Raw genomic sequence first — 16,020 nt, 5'->3', positions numbered from 1 at the left:
AATGGAACATAAAATATCAAAGCTAAGTGACGGATAGAGGATAAATGTACACTGACAGAGGGTTCCCTGAGAAAACTTGAGACAATTTCAAGGTTAACCTATAGAACTGCATAAAAGGTCACCACAGACACACACACACACACACACACACACACACACACTGAAGATATTAATAATCTTCCTACTATAAAACATGAAGGTGATAGTGTAGGAAAAATTTAAAGCCATGGAATACACTCAAGATATAATTTCAGGGACTTCCCTGGTGGTACAGTGGTAAATAATCTGCCTTACAATGCAGGGGAAGCGGGTTTGATCCCTGGTCAGGGAAATAAGATCCCACATGCTGCAGGGCAACTAAGCTCACATGCCACAACTAGTGAGCACTGCTGTGCCTAAAATAGAGCCCGCGTGCCGCAAACTACAGAGCCCACGTGCTCTGGACCCCCCACACCACAACTACAGACCCCATGCACCCTGGAGACTGAGTACCAGAACTAGAGAAGAGAAAACCCGCATGCCACAACCAGAGAAGACCATGCACCACAACGAAGAGCCCGCATGCCACAACTAAGACCCAACGCCAAAAATAAATAATAAATAAATCTTAAAAAAAAAAGATATAATTTCAACTGCTAAAAAATATAAAACTTACTAATGAAATGATGTCTTTTATAAAAGCCATGGACTTCCACATTCATGCACTCAGGCACTGATGTGTAAACACATAATTAACTGAAATGAGAGGTGTCTCAGTCCACTCGCTCTGGAGCCCTTGCGCCTCAACTACACAGCCCACGCGCTCTGGAGCCCGCGTGCCACAATGTGAGAAGCCTGCGTGCCGCAAGGAAGATCCCGCAAGCCACAACTAAGTCCCGATGCAGCCAAAAATTTTTAAAAAAAGAAAAAAAAAGGTACAAACATGAAAAAATACATAGAATACTTTATCTCCCATCTCTTATTAGGGTTACACAGAAATTTAACAGATTAAGATAAAAAAATTAATCACAGTATTAGATACTTCCAAACATCACTGCATAATTAAAAACCATGACAAAAATGAAATTGGGGGAAAACCTTATTAAGCAAAAATATTTCATCAAACGTCATGATCAGAAGAAAACACTGGATGCATTTCCACTGAAATTAGTGTGGAGAAAACTGGGCTGGCCAGGGCTCCTGCCATTCACCACTATACAGTATGTCGGAGCAAGTAGAAGATGTAAAAGGGAGGAAAAAATAGAGAGTGAGAGTGAGAAACAGAGAGAGTCAAAGAGCTAGAACTGTTAAAAATCACAAATCTAAGGGCATGGATAGGATTAAAGTGCCATGAGGGAAAAAGATATTCCATGGTAAAGAGACAGCTGGAGTAACTACCTAACATCAGACAAAATAAAGACAAAAAATGTCACAAGAGACAAAAAACATTATATAATGATAAAAGGGTTAATTCACCAAGAAGTTATAACAATTATAAATATTTATATATCTAACGTTAGAGCTCCCAAATATATGAAGCAAACATTGACAGAAATGAAGCAAGAAACAGACAGTAATAGTACAGTAATAGTATAAGACTTCAATGCCCCAGTTATACTTATGGATGGAACCAAACAGAAGATCAGTAAGGAAACAGAGGACCTGAACAACACTATAAACCAATGGGAACAAATGGATCTATAGAGATCACTCCATCCAATAACAGCAGGAAACAGCCTTCTCAAGCACACATGAAGCATTCTCCATGACAGACGATTTGTTAGGCCACAAACCAAATCTTAACAAGTTTAAGAAGATTGAAATAATAAAAAATATCTCCTCTACCTCACAGAAATGAAAACAGAAACAGATAACAGAAGAAAAACAAATATCCATAAAATCTGGAAATTAATCACCTCCTTCTTAAACAACCAACAGGATAAAGAAGGAATGACAAGGGAATTTTAAACATATCTGGACGAAAATAAAGTATAAAATATAATGTACCGGGACTTCCCTGGTGGCGCAGTGGTTAAGAATCTGCCTGCCAATGCAGGGGATATGGGTTTGAGCCCTGGTCCGGGAAGATCCCACATGCCGCGGAGCAGCTAAGCCCGTGCGCCACAACTACTGAGCCTGCGCTCTACAGCCCGCCAGCCACAACTACTGAGCCCACGCACCACAACTACTGAAGCCTGAGCACTCTAGGGCCAGTGCTCCACAACAAGAGAAGCCACCACAATGAGAAGCCCACGCACTGCAACGAAGAGTAGCCCCCGCTCACTGCATCTAGAGAAAGCCCGTGCACAGCAATGAAGACCCAAAGAAGGCAATAATTAATTAATTAATTTTTTTAAAAAAGGAGAAAAGATCTCAAATCAGAACAAAAGAGATAAATAATAAAGATAAGACCAGAGATAAATGAAATATAAAATAGGAAAACTACATAAAAATCAAAAAAGCAAAAGTTGGTTTTTTGAAAGGATGAACAAATTGACACTTAGCTAGGCTAAAAAAAAAGAAAATATTGAATTAAAATCACAGACGAAAGAGGAAAAACTGTAACTGAATCATAGAAAATTTTAATCACTATTAAAAGAGAGTACTATGAACAATTTTATGCCAAAAAATTACATTACCTAAAAGATATGCGTAAATTCCTAGAAAAACACCCTACAAAGATCTAATCACGAAGAAATAAAAAATGTGAACTGAGTCATACCTGGAGAGATTGATGCAGTAATCAAAAACCTGCAAGGCGAGGATGATTCAGCGCAAAAAAAATCAATCAATACACCACATTAATAGAATGAAAGAAAAATAACACATGATCAACTCAATTGATGCCAAAAAAGCATTTGACAAAATTCAAGGACATTTAAAGATAAAAACACTCAGTAAATTACCTCAGCATAATAACAGCTAATATTAAAAGCACATAGCCAAGGTGCCTCTCCCCGCCCCGTCCTTGGTGCGCTGTGGCCACCGAGACCAGCGAACCCAGCGAGCCCAGCGGAGCCACCCGTGCTGCGTCACCGGTTTAATCGCAGTGCAGGGCCGCGGCCGGGGGCAGTGGTAGTGAGACCAGCGCTGCGCCCCAGCCCCCCTTTTCCCTCCATGGTTTCTCTCCGCTCCTGTGAGTAACCTGGCTCCGGGGGCTCCGCTCGCTGACCGCCCTCTCACTGCGCAGGCTGGGACGCCTCTCCCCACTACGCCCCCACGCCACGGAAAGTTAAGCTTGAAGAGGGGGGAAGAGAGAAACATGGACATGAAGAAGAGGATCTACCTGGAGCTGAGGAACCAGACCCCGCAGCTGTTCGAGAACTTGTCCTGGACAACTGCAAATCAAACGATGGGAAAATCGAGGGCCTAATGGCTGAATCTGTGAACTTAGAGTTCCTCAGTTTAACAAATGTAGGCTTGATTTCAGTTTCAAATCTCCCCAAACGACCTAAATTGAAAAAGCTTGAGCCCAGTGACAACAGAATCTTTGGAGGTCTGGATATGTTAGCAGAAAAACTTCCAAATCTTACACATTTAAACGTCAGTGGAAATAAACTGAAAGATATCAGCACCCTGGAACCTTTGAAACAGTTGGAATGTCTGAAGAGCCCGGATCTGTTTAACCGTGAGGTTACTAACCTGAATGACTACCGAGAGAGTGTCTTCAAGCTCCTTCCCCAGCTCACCTACCTGGAGGGCTACGACCGAGAGGACAGTGAAGCCCCTGACTCAGATGCCGAGGGGGATGGTGTGGACGAAGAAGAGGACGATGAGGAAGGAGAAGATGAGGACCGGGGGAGGAGGAGGATGGTGAGGAAGAAGAGTGTGAGGATGAAGAGGATGAAGATGTAGCAGGGGAGGATGAAGATGAAGTCAGTGCAGAGGAAGAATTCGGACATGATGGAGAAGCTGATGAAGATGAAGATGAAGATGAGGAGGAGGAAGAAGAGGAAGAAAGCAGGAAAGGTGAAAAGATGAAGAGAGAAACAGATGATGAAGGAGAAGATGATTAAGACCCCAAATAACCTGCAAAAAAAGAACCGTTCAGGATTGGTTGGACTGCTCACATGGATTTGGTAGCTGTTAAAAAAAAAAAAAAAAAAAAAAAAGGAGCTGTGATACAAACCCCAGGACACCCACCCACCCAAAGAGCCAAAGAATAGTTCCTGTGACATTTAGTCCCTCTTGGAAATCCACCACCAAGCTTGGGGACTTCACCCCAACAGTATTGTAAGCGTTGTTAGGTTTTCGTGTAAGACTCTTGCTGTAGCGTGGATAGCTGTGATTGGTGAGTCAACCGTCCGTGGCTGCCAGTTACACTGAGATTGTAACAGCATTTTTACTTTCTGTACAACAAAGAAGCTTTGTAAATAAAATCTTAACATTTTGGGTCTGTTAAAAAACAAAGCACATAGCTAACATCAAAATCAATGGTAAAAGATGAAAGCTTTTCCTCTAAGGTCAGAAATAAGGCAAAGATGTACACTCTCGGGGCTTCCCTGGTGGCGCAGTGGTTGAGAGTCCGCCTGCCGATGCAGGGGACACGGGTTCGTGCCCCAGTCTGGGAAGATCCCACATGCCGCGGAGCAGCTGGGCCTGTGAGACATGGCCACTGAGCCTGCGCGTCCGGAGCCTGTGCTCCGCAGTGGGAGAGGCCACAACAGTGAGAGGCCCGCGTATCGCCAAAAAAACCCCAAAAAACAAAAACAAAAAAAACAAAAAAAAAAAGATGTACACTCTCTGCACTACTATTCAGCAATGTACTGCAATACCCAGCCAGAGCAATTAGGCAAGAAAAATACAGAAGTAAAGTTATCTTTTTTTTGCAGATGACAAGATCTTATATGTACAAAACCATAAAGATACCACAGAAAAATGTTATAAATAAAAAATGATATTAGAAAAGTTGCAAGATATAAAATCAACACCAAAAAAAATCACTGCTTTTCTATACACTCAAAATGAATAATCTGAAAGGAAACAATCATTTTTACTATAGCATCAACAAAAAAAACACTTAGTAGTAAATTTAGCCAAAGAGATGAAAGACTTGTACACTGAAAACTACTAAACTCTGCTAAAAAATAAACAGAAACACATCCCCTACTCATGAATTGGAAGACTTAACGTTAGAATTCATATGGAATTTTAAGGGATTCCAAGTAGACAAAACACTCTTGAAAAAGAAGATGGATGCCGTGCTGTTTTAGATTTCAAAACATATTAAAAAGCAAAATAGCATGGCATTGGCATAAACAGATATTTAAACAAATAAACCAGGGATTTCTCTGGTGGTCCAGCAGGTAAGACTCCGTGCTCCCAATGCAGGGTTTGATCCCTGGTCCAGGAACTAGATCCCACATGCATGCCACACTAAGAGTTCGCATGCCACAACAAGGAAATCTGCATGCCACAACTAAGAAGTACACATGCCGCAACTAAGAAGTACGCATGCCGCAACTAAAGATCCCACATGCCACAACTAAACATGTCGCAATGAAGATCCCGCGTGCCACAACAAAGACCCGGCGCAGCCCCAAAATAAATACATAAATTAAAAATAAATAAATAAATAAAACAGAACATTCAAAAATAAACCCCTGCACACATGCCAACTAATTTTTGACAAGGATGCTAAGACTACACAATGCGGAAAGGACAGCCTCTTCAACAAATGCTGCTGGGAAACTGAGAATCTACCAGCAAAAGAATGAAGCTGAAACATTACCTGCATCAAACTTAAAAAACCTTCTGTATGTCAAAGGACACAGTGGGTAGTGTGGAAAGACAACCCCCAAGGAATGAAGGTGATGAAGATGATTTAAAGAATGTCTAAGTGTCAGAGACTGAGGTTGATTTCATAGTTTAAAATCAGTGATGGAATAAAACACCGTCTATCACTGATGTCTCTGGACTTTCCATTCCATTCCCAATGATTAAGACTTTGAATGAAGTACACTCATTTAGCTTCAAGTGTACTAAAACAGTCAGAACTGATCTCCCCTTATTGGTCTATGTTCTAGATTTTACCAGGTACTGGTACATATTACTATGTGACTTCCACGTGCAGCTTCTTTATCAGGGTTTAGAGAGAGTGGGCATTGCATCCAGATGGGGCTCCTAAGCAATCCCTGCTGCCCAACAGCACTGACACGGTGTCTCCAACTCATGGGTGTGAAGCCCTGCCCAGGATTATGCCTAGTGGAGACTCTAAGTGGAGATGACAGGCCCTAGAGGAAGCCCCCAGGTGAGTGTGAATGTACAGGTGTCAGGCTCAGAGTCAGAGATTAGCGAGTCCAAAGAAGGGCATTTCAGGAAGGACAGATAGAAGAAACAACTGAGAAAATGACTTTACCTGAGAAAGAGCCATTTCTGACTCCAGTTCTTTCCTCTCCCTCCTCTTCAGGGCTTCTTCCTCAGACAACGTGAGTCTTTAGAGGTTGACCTTGAAAGTTGAAAACAGGCTGTTTAATGCTCACAATCAGCACACCCCCTTCCTGAGTCACAACCACACACACAGGGAAGCCCTCAGCATGTGGAACAGACAGTCCTCTGCTGCCACTGTCCCAGGAGGGGCTCAGGACAGTAATTCCCCCACAGAGACCAACAGGTGAGTTTCCCCACACTTCCCTTCAGATCAGGCTCCCCTCCTGGTGAGGCCCTCACGTAACCAGCAGCAGTGGGCACCTCAGCTGGACCCGACGATCCCCTGCAGGTCACAGACCAGCCCTGATCCATCCCCACGCAGAGCAGAGCCCTCACCCTCAGCCCAGATCTCAGCCCTTGGGAATCGGGGGACCTGGAGCCATGACGCTCAAATGGATACAAATTAGAATCACCTGGGGAATTCTAAATATTACTGAGGCTGGGCCAAACCTCAACTATTTGAAGGGGAATATCTGGTCAGGGGACACAAAACATATGTGCAAAATGCCTCAGCAATCTAATGTGATGTCTGGGTTAAGCACCACTCAGAGGAATCAAGCCCAGCACACCTCTCACTTTCTTTGCCTTTTCCAGCTTTACTGAGGTATAACTGACTAATGAAAATGGTATATATTATATATATGGTGTACAATGTGATCATTTGACAGGCATATGCAGTGTGAAATATTTATCACAATCAAGGAATTAACATATCTATCAACTCACAATTACCATTTTTCATGTCTGTGAGGTGAGAACACTTAAGATTTACTCTCGGGGCTTCCCTGGTGGCGCGGTGGTTAAGAATCTGCCTGCCAATGCAGGGGACATGGGTTCGAGCCCTGGTCCGGGAAGATCCCACATGTCGCGGAGCAACTAAGCCCATGCGCCACAACTACTGAGCTTGCGCTCTAGAGCCCGCAAGCCACAACTACTGAAACCCACGCGACTAGAGCCTGTGCTCCACAACGAGAAGCCACCACAGTGAGAAGCCCATGTACCGCATCGAAGAGTAGCCCCCGCTCGCCGCAACTAGAGAAAAGCCCACGTGCAGCAATAAAGACCCAATGCAGCCAAAAATTTTTTTTAATTAAAAAAAGGATTTACTCTCGCCAAAAATTTCAAGTATTTAGTAGCACAGTATGATTAACAATAGTGATCACGCTATACATTACTCTAGAACTTACTCATTTAACAACTGGAAGTTTGTACCTGTTGACCCACATCTCCCAATTTTCCCCACCCCCATCCCCTGGTAACCACCATTCTACTGTCTGTTACTAAGAATTTGACTTTTGCAGAATCCACATATAAGGGGGACCATACAATATCTGTCTCTCTCTGTCTGGCTTACTTCACTTAGCATAATGTTCTCTACACTGATCCAAGTTGTCATAAATGGCAAATCTCCTTAATTTTTATGGCTAAATAATATTTCACAATGTTTTCATTACCCATTAATCTATCAGTAGACATTTAGGTTGTTTCTGTACCTTGGCCGTTGTGAAATATACACATATGCAGTAACGCTCATGTGAGTTTGGGTACGTTCTTCAATATACTGCTTTCATTTCCTGTTTTTGTTTTCTTTTGTTTTTGTTTTTTTAGATATACTATCAGAAGTGGGATTGCTAGATCCCGTGCCTGTTCTATTTTCAATTTTTTAGGAAATTCCTTACTGTTTTTCACAAAGCTGTACCATTTACGTTGCCACCAACAGTGCACAAGTGTTCCCCATTCTTGGTATTTTGTGTGCACATGCGTGTGTGTGCATGCCCTCTTCATCATGAATGGATGGGTTTTGTTGGAAGACGGTTTCAGGTCATTTGCAGAGAACGGTCAAAAGAGACCCGAGGGAAACATCTTGTCACCTCATAGCTCACTCTTTTACCAGATCACACAAAAAGGAAGAAAAAAGACTAATAGAGTAACTGGTTAAACTAGGTTTTGACGGTTAATATAAAAGATCATTGACATCTTTACCAAGTACTCATCAAAATAATCTAAGATAAAGAGGAAGAAGCACACAGATATCGAATAAACCTCAAAAAAATATTAAAGGGAAATCATTTGTGAAGTTTTTAATCTAATAATTCTGGTGTCCGATTAAAAAAATGAGAATACATCATAATTAGAAAAAAATGACATGACTTGATTATAGAAGACCAGCAAAGGTTATTTCAGAAGTTAATAATTATTTATAGGAAAGTAGAAATTGAATACACTAAGATTTATTCCAAGCTACAAAAAGAATTAAATATAAAGAAAACAGCAAGAAAAAAGTAAATCCGGGGGCTTCCCTGGTGGCGCAGTGGTTGAGAGTCCGCTTGCCGATGCAGAGGACACGGGTTCGTGCCCCGGCCCAGGAAGATCCCACGTGCCGCGGAGCGGCTGGGCCTGTGAGCCATGGCCGCTGAGTCTGCGCGTCCGGAGCCTGTGCTCCACAACGGGAGAGGCCACAACAGTGAGAGGCCCGCGTACCGCAAAAAAAAAAAAAAAAAAAAAAAAACAACCAAAAACTAAAAAGGCACCATGTAGTGACAGAGTCAGTCACTTCTCGCTGCACGATTCCTGTCCATAGTCCTCTACCCGTGTTAGGAAAAGGGAAGGGGGTGACCCACAACGGAGTGACGTCACTACCCGCTGGCTGAACAGGGCTTGCAAATGCAAGTTATCTTCCATTACAAATAATTACAAAATGCACAAGCCCTGTGCACATGAGTTCTGCACTTCTCATCCTTATCTGTATAAACCAAAAAGTTTTATTTGTATTAGATTCTAAAGCCGCAAATCAATATATTACACCTTAATCACCCATATCCAAACAACTCACCATCCGTCTGGATCCAGTTCCCCCCCTCTACCTGCACTACTATGTGCTTCCATGTCATTCCGTTTATATATCTCTGTATTTCATTCTCTGTCTCCTTCTCCCCTCCTATTTCTTCCCTCACTCCCGTCCTGACGCACCCTGAAACTTATTCCTCTTGTTCTTCGTTCTCCTCAACCTTTCTGATTGCCCGAAACCTCCATATATTTCTTCCTCTTTCTTTCTCCATCTCTGCTCCCTCTCTGTCCTCGGGTTACACCCCTTCTACCCCTGTCGTCTTTCCTTTGACTTCCCACTCTCTGGCACCCCCCACGGCTACGCCTCCTTCCGGCTCTCTCTTCCTCTGCTCGCGCCTCCAGCTGTCCTCTTTCTCTCCCAGCACCATGTTGCTCTGTTGGCCATTCTCCAAATAAGTTGAACTGGGGACCGAAGAACACTGGGTGTTCACGCAGAAAGACCGGCCTGAGGAGGAGCGAGGACAGAGGGGCGGGGAGGGAGGGGGTCTCCGGAGAGGGGCGGACTCTCCAGAAACCCAGGGCCGGGGAGAGGACGCGGCGTGGCCGGGGAGAGGACGCGGCCTCTCTGGGAGCGGGGCGGCCAGCGCTGCCCTCCAGAGGGCGAGGCTTGGGGGACGCGCATCCACCTCGCGAAAGGGGGCTTTACAGGCCGAAGGCGGAGACAGTAAAAGGTTTCAAACAGCAAAACGGCGCGACAGGCGGTGTCTACATGGACCGAAGGCCGAAAACCCAAGGACCGGGACGGGCCGCAGAGCGATTTCAACCCCAAAGGGAAACGGCCCCCCACTGTGAATTTCTTTAGGATGTAAGGGCGGGGGCGAGTACTTAAAATTCCGCAGTAAGTCCCACACTCTGAGGATGTATGGTGGGGGGGCCTGAAGCGCAGATACAGTAGAAAGAAGAAACTCACGCACCGAAGAGTGACTTTAGCTCTCCGTGGTGACCCACGCTGGTCTCTCCGCTTCCGTGTCCGTAGAACACTGCGCAGGCGCAGAAGGAGCAGCCTGGGGGCGGGGACTGCGAAAAGCTCTTACGCGAGGAGGCGGGGCGAGGAGAGCTCCCAGGCCTGCGAGGAGCGGGGGCCTCTGCATCCCCTCCCCCACCCCCAGCCTTGCCTGTAAAGCGTCTCTTTAGGGATTTAGAAACGTGTGTCTTTTGAACTCTGTAGCCTCTTTGCCTCCTGCTTATTTTGATTTACTGTTGAAACCAAAGGTAGTCACCAGTTAGATCTATTTAACTTGCTAAATAAATAATAAACTGTAACCTGCTTTTGAGGATCAAGCCCACTTTAACTATTTTTAGGAAAGCTTGCACATCCTGCAAGGGTCATTTAGCTAAAGATGTTTGTCCAAGTTGTTTTTTAGAAACTTGGAGTCAGCTGTGTCCAGTTTGATGCCGAGCTGGTTACAACTAGTTAGAACCACTGACCCTTCCTCCACCTGCGCATCTGTGAGTGTCTGCTCTGTGTCATTTTGACATCAGAGGGCCAAAAACTCCACCTTCTGAACAAGCTAAGAGCCATTTTCTGAACATGAGTTCCCTGAAGAAGCCTTTAACTTAGTTGTGCTGGTGCAGAACAAGGATTACCTCATGCTTTTCTTATCTCCAATCACTTTTCCTATGTCCCAGGTCTTGCCATGAGGGTGGTGGGTTTGATATTTGTTCTCCCATCACTTAGCTTGGCTGCCTCATGAATAAAACTTTCTCTGCTGCAAACCTTCATGTCTTGCTGAGCATTGGGTCAAGGAACCTGGTTAGGTAAGGTAACAAGATAGGTTAGAGGATCCCCAGAAGAAGAACCAGGCATGGCTTTCTTGACATATGAGAAACCATTTTTGCCTTAGCCATTTCGTGATCTAAGCCTGGCCACAATGCTTGACCTTGAACAAGTCTCAGGAATTAAAGATCTTAAGGGAATAAAGGAATGCAGAAACGTAGCCTGCTATCAGGCAAGAGAACTAACAATAGCAAAGACAATATATCAGTTGTAATGACTCCCAGTTCTGTTTCAATAGTAAAGATTAGCCTGAAGCACTCAACCACCAGGTCAACTGGAACCTAAGGGATGTTGATGATGACCTTTCTGACCCTCCTTACTTCAATCAACTAAAGCTTGGACTCCATTGGCAGCCCAAGCCCCTTCATGAATAGGCATGTACTTTTAGCTTAAAACATCCCCTTGGACTTCCCTGGTGGTCCAGTAGTTAAGACTCTGCGCTTTCACTGCAGGGAGCATGGGTTCGATCCCTTGTCAGGGGTAATAAGATCCCGCATGCCTCGAGGCACACCCCCCCCCAACAAAAAACTTTGCTAATTTTGCTGTTGGTGAGACACAGCATTGGGAAAGATCCCCAGTGTTCTCCTCAACTTGTTGCAGGTAATAAGTCCTTCCTGGGAATTCCCTGGTAGTCCAGTGGTTACAATTCCAGGATTTCACTTCTGGGGGCCCGGAGTTGGATCCCTGGTCAGGGAACTAAGATCCTGCAAGCCACGTGGCAGGGCCAAAAATAAATAAATAAACAAACCCTTCCTTCTTTCCTGCTTTGCATCTGTTGGCTCCACACCCACTGGAGGACAGTAACACTGTCTCTAACAGTTTTGTTTGCAGCCTTCTCATTGTGGTGGCTTCTCTTGTTGCAGAGCACGGGCTCTAGGCACGCAGGCTTCAGTAGTTGGGGTACACGGGCTCAGTAGTTGTGGCTCCTGGGCTCTAGAGCACAGACTCAGTAGTTGTGGCACACAGGCTTAGTTGCTCCACGGCATGTGGGATCTTTCCGGACCAGGGCTCAAACCCGTGTCTCCTGCATTGGCAGGCGGGTTCTTAACCACCACGCCACCAGGGAAGTCCCTCTAATAGTTTTAAGGTAGAGGGTTACATCGTGTGGGACACTTCTGTCAAAATTGTTTTGTTTTGTTTTGTTTCTGCCTTGCCGCACGACTTGTGGGCTCTTAGTTCCCCAACAAGGGATCAAACCCCAACCCGTGGCAGTGAAAGCACGGAGTCTTAACCACTAGCCCACCAGAGCAGTCCTAGAAACAGATGTTTTCTTCAGGACAAGTTGAACATAGTTTAAGTTAAAACCTATTTTTGCTAGCTGGTTGCAGGCAGGTCCTGCTAGTGAGGCTGAAGCAAAATTAACTGGTCTGGAAACTGGGATCTTGGTGAGAGCCTGATGTGGCCGTGATTGGACCCAGGAACATTTCCTGCAATTAGAATTAGTATAAAATAGATAACCAACAAGGACCTACTGTATAGCATGGGGAACTATACTCAATATTTTGTAATAAACTATAAGGGAAAAGAATCTCAAAAAATATATATATGTATTCATTTTGAATATATATTATATATAACTGCATATATACATATAACTGAATCACTGTGTTGTATGCTTGAAACTAACATGACATTGTAAATCAACTATACTTTAATTTTTTAAAAAAGAAAATTAATTTAGGTGGTTTAACGAATCAAAAATTGCAGTTGTTTGTATAGGGATTACAGACAAGAATGTGAAATGCAAAACTCTCCCTGAGTACAATGGACAGTTTCATACCGACATGCATTTCTGTTTCTATTCAGAAATAGTAACAGCATTTCTGTTTCTATTCCCCATTCACACAGGAGGCCTACTGGGCTGCACCCCCAAGGCCTGCAAACCTTGTAAATTCACAGCCTCAAGACCTAAGAAAGAGCCCAGAAACAGTCACAGACACATCAGTGATTCTATTGGATAGGGGATCTTACAGGTCCGAAGCAAGGTCCTGACATGACACCCCACCTTGTATAGCAGAAGGCAGGCAGGCACAGCAGACTTCACTATTGGAGGGGAAGAGGTAGGTTACCAGTTAGAGGGGGAATTGACCTGAGGTTGGCTCATGGGTTACCAAGGAAACTATCATAGTGGAGCTGTTCTGATCTAAAGAGTAAAACAATCACTAGCTGGGGCAGAGGGGTAAGCATGTAGGCAGTTACTGATTAGGCTCTGTGATTAAAAAATGTAAATAGATCGTTTTAGGGTCTGCAGAAACCTGGGAGTGTTTCTGATCCTGAAGCAACATACAGTGAGGAGGGAGGACAGGACAGTGGTAGGGGAGCAGGGAATAAGTAGGGGTGAATTCAGGGCTGATACGGAGGTTTGGTCAGGAAAAAGGAAGGTTCTGGGGGCAGCACCACCAGGCTTCCCTCTGTTCTTCACCTGGGGGTTTCCTTCTGCCTAACTGAACTGGATCATTGCCTTCTGGATCTCTTGGAGTCTCTGTGGTGTCCTGAGGAGTACAGCTCCTACCTGCTATTTCAAAGTAATGTTTGAAACAATCAAGGAAAATGCTTAGAGCTGTCATTTTCGGCCACTTATATTGAACACGGTTTTGTTTTGTTCTGTTGGGTTTTTTTCCTTCTTAAATTGAAAAAAGAACTATTTAAATGAAGAATTGGGGGGACTTCCCTGGTGGTCTACGACTCCAGGCTTCCACTGCATGGGGCACGGGTTCCAAAAAAAGAAAGAAAGAAAGAAGGAAGGAAGGAAAGAGAAAGAAGGAAGGAAGGAAGAAAGAAAGAAAGAAAGAAAGGGAGAACAGAGGGCAAGAAGGAAAGATTTATGTTTCACTGCAAAGACATGATAAACTAAGGAAGACAGCCGAGCATGAGTGGGTGGAGACAGGTACACTGGGAGTGAGATGACTGCAACGGGAGCCATGGGATGTAGGGTGGGTTCTCACCCAGAACAGGCTCATTTAGTTAAGCAAGAGATAACAGAGTTATCTTTGTAGGGAACGGGAACTGAAAGGTGAAATGCAAAAGTCTGCTCGTGCTGACTGAGTGTTTTCATACTAAAGGTATAAGAACATCATTTCCATTTCTATTCCCCTAAAACCCAGGAGGCAGAGACCAACTCTGGTCCAGGGAGTGTAGGTCAAGGGGAATCTGACAGTTTAAGTCAAAAAGCATTGCTTTATATCATCAATGTAAAAAAACAAAAAACAAAAAAACCTTTAAAAACACATGTTAAGTCTTTGGTTCTTTATATTTAATTTGTTGATCTGTTACAATCAGGAGGTAAATTGTTATTTCATAAATATGATTGAAATTAAGCCGAATGGCATCTACTTTTTTCAATCAAATGAAATTGTCTTTTGGCCAAATTTAAGGTCATACTTGCTGTCTTTTCTATGTGTGTGTTGTAAGGACAAATACGAATTTAATCTAAGAGACAATTCCTCTTGCATGTGACAGGAATAGACATAACACAAGCACAAGGAGCATGCAGGGTCCTTCAATGCCATTCAAAGGCATAAACGCTGAGATTCTTGGGTATGTTTGTTATTATGATCATTAGTTTAAATTTTCTAATATTCCATTATCCAAATGTAACACGTGTATTTGTTATTTTTTGAATTTTGCTTGATGTCACATTATGTGGTGACAATGTTAGACTTTACTCCAATCCTGGAACTCTGGAAACTAGCAAAGGTAAAAGAACTCCTTTTCTTCTTTTCTGCAGATGGTAACACCTTACTTACTAAGAACTATGCTTCCTCTTTAATTTCAGTAAGACTTAATGATAGCCCCTTGTTTACTTTGAAAACAGCCAGAAAGGAATCCGACAAATTACCATCCATTGCTTTATCAATTTGTTGGTCCTTAGATCAGTGGACAGAATGCCTGTTAACATGATTTAATCAAAATTAAGCTTTTCTCCTCTTCCAAATGCCTTACTTTTTGGACCACTTTTGAGCTTTGTAATTCAGAGCAGCCTTCCTGCCAGAATATGTGCACCCAAGAGTAAGTGACTTCAGCATAAAACATCATCTGAGAAACTCAGGCTCCTGCCATGTGCTCATCCACCCCTCCATATAGGAGTTTTCCTACCTTGTTTACCCCTGGGTATAAAAGAAAAACTCTTTTTTTATCTGACTTTTGAGGCTTTACAAATTTTGTGGCAGGGCAGCTTGCTAGATCTTAGTTCCCCGACCAGGGATTGAGCCGTCCCCCCCGCAGTGGAAACACAGAATCCTAACCACTGGACCACCAGGGAATTCTTGGTAATAATCCTTTATAATAAAATCTATCCTTATCTAAGTTTGACAGTGGTAAATATTTCAGTCCTTCCACCTGGACTCAAAAATGTATATTCTTTAATTTTTAAGGTCACGTCATACTACATTGTTCTGTTTTTCACATTTTTGAATTGTTAATCATTTGTATCAGTTTCATAAGGATATCACAGGGAGACCTGTGTCAAAATCTTCCTGTGATTTAGGAAGTTCCCTTTTTTTCTCGTGAATATGTTAATTTGTCTGCCGTGATAATTATGTAAGGAAGGAAATTCCCCATTAAAAAAATGGATTCATGACTTTGCCTTATAATCAGCTTCTCCTCTACTGTTCTGTGTTTAATGAAAGGTTCCACCACTGAGTCATCTCCTTGCTTGGAAACATGGAGGTCCACACTGAAACGTCTTTTTTGCCAACACGGCTAGTTTCTTTTTTTTTTTAAGCAAGAGACAGGAGACTTTTATATTAACAAAATGTGTTGCATGCAAGACATATGCAGGGTCTTCCCTTGTGGTCCAGTGGTTGAGAATCCATCTTCCAACGCAGGGAACGCAGGTTAGAAACCCTGGTCAGGGAAGTAAGATCCCACGTGCCACGAGGCAACTAAGCCGGCTTGCGGCAACTACAGAGCCCACACTCTGGAGCCAGCGTGCCACAACTAGAAACGACCCCACCCACCCAGCCACCCCCCCACCAAGGAAAGATCCC

General features: G+C 43.6%; 1 pseudogene; it reads left to right on the top strand.

Moving 5' to 3' along the window:
* Positions 1–3,241: 3,241 nt before the first annotated feature.
* LOC132480840 (acidic leucine-rich nuclear phosphoprotein 32 family member B-like) lies at positions 3,242–4,042 on the top strand (annotated as a pseudogene).
* Positions 4,043–16,020: the final 11,978 nt, after the last annotated feature.

This window comes from Mesoplodon densirostris, chromosome 19 (genome assembly GCF_025265405.1).
Source record: "Mesoplodon densirostris isolate mMesDen1 chromosome 19, mMesDen1 primary haplotype, whole genome shotgun sequence".
Lineage (NCBI taxonomy): Eukaryota > Metazoa > Chordata > Mammalia > Artiodactyla > Ziphiidae > Mesoplodon > Mesoplodon densirostris.
The sequence above is the reverse complement of the archived record's forward strand: the minus strand, read 5'-3'. Positions and strand labels throughout refer to the sequence as shown.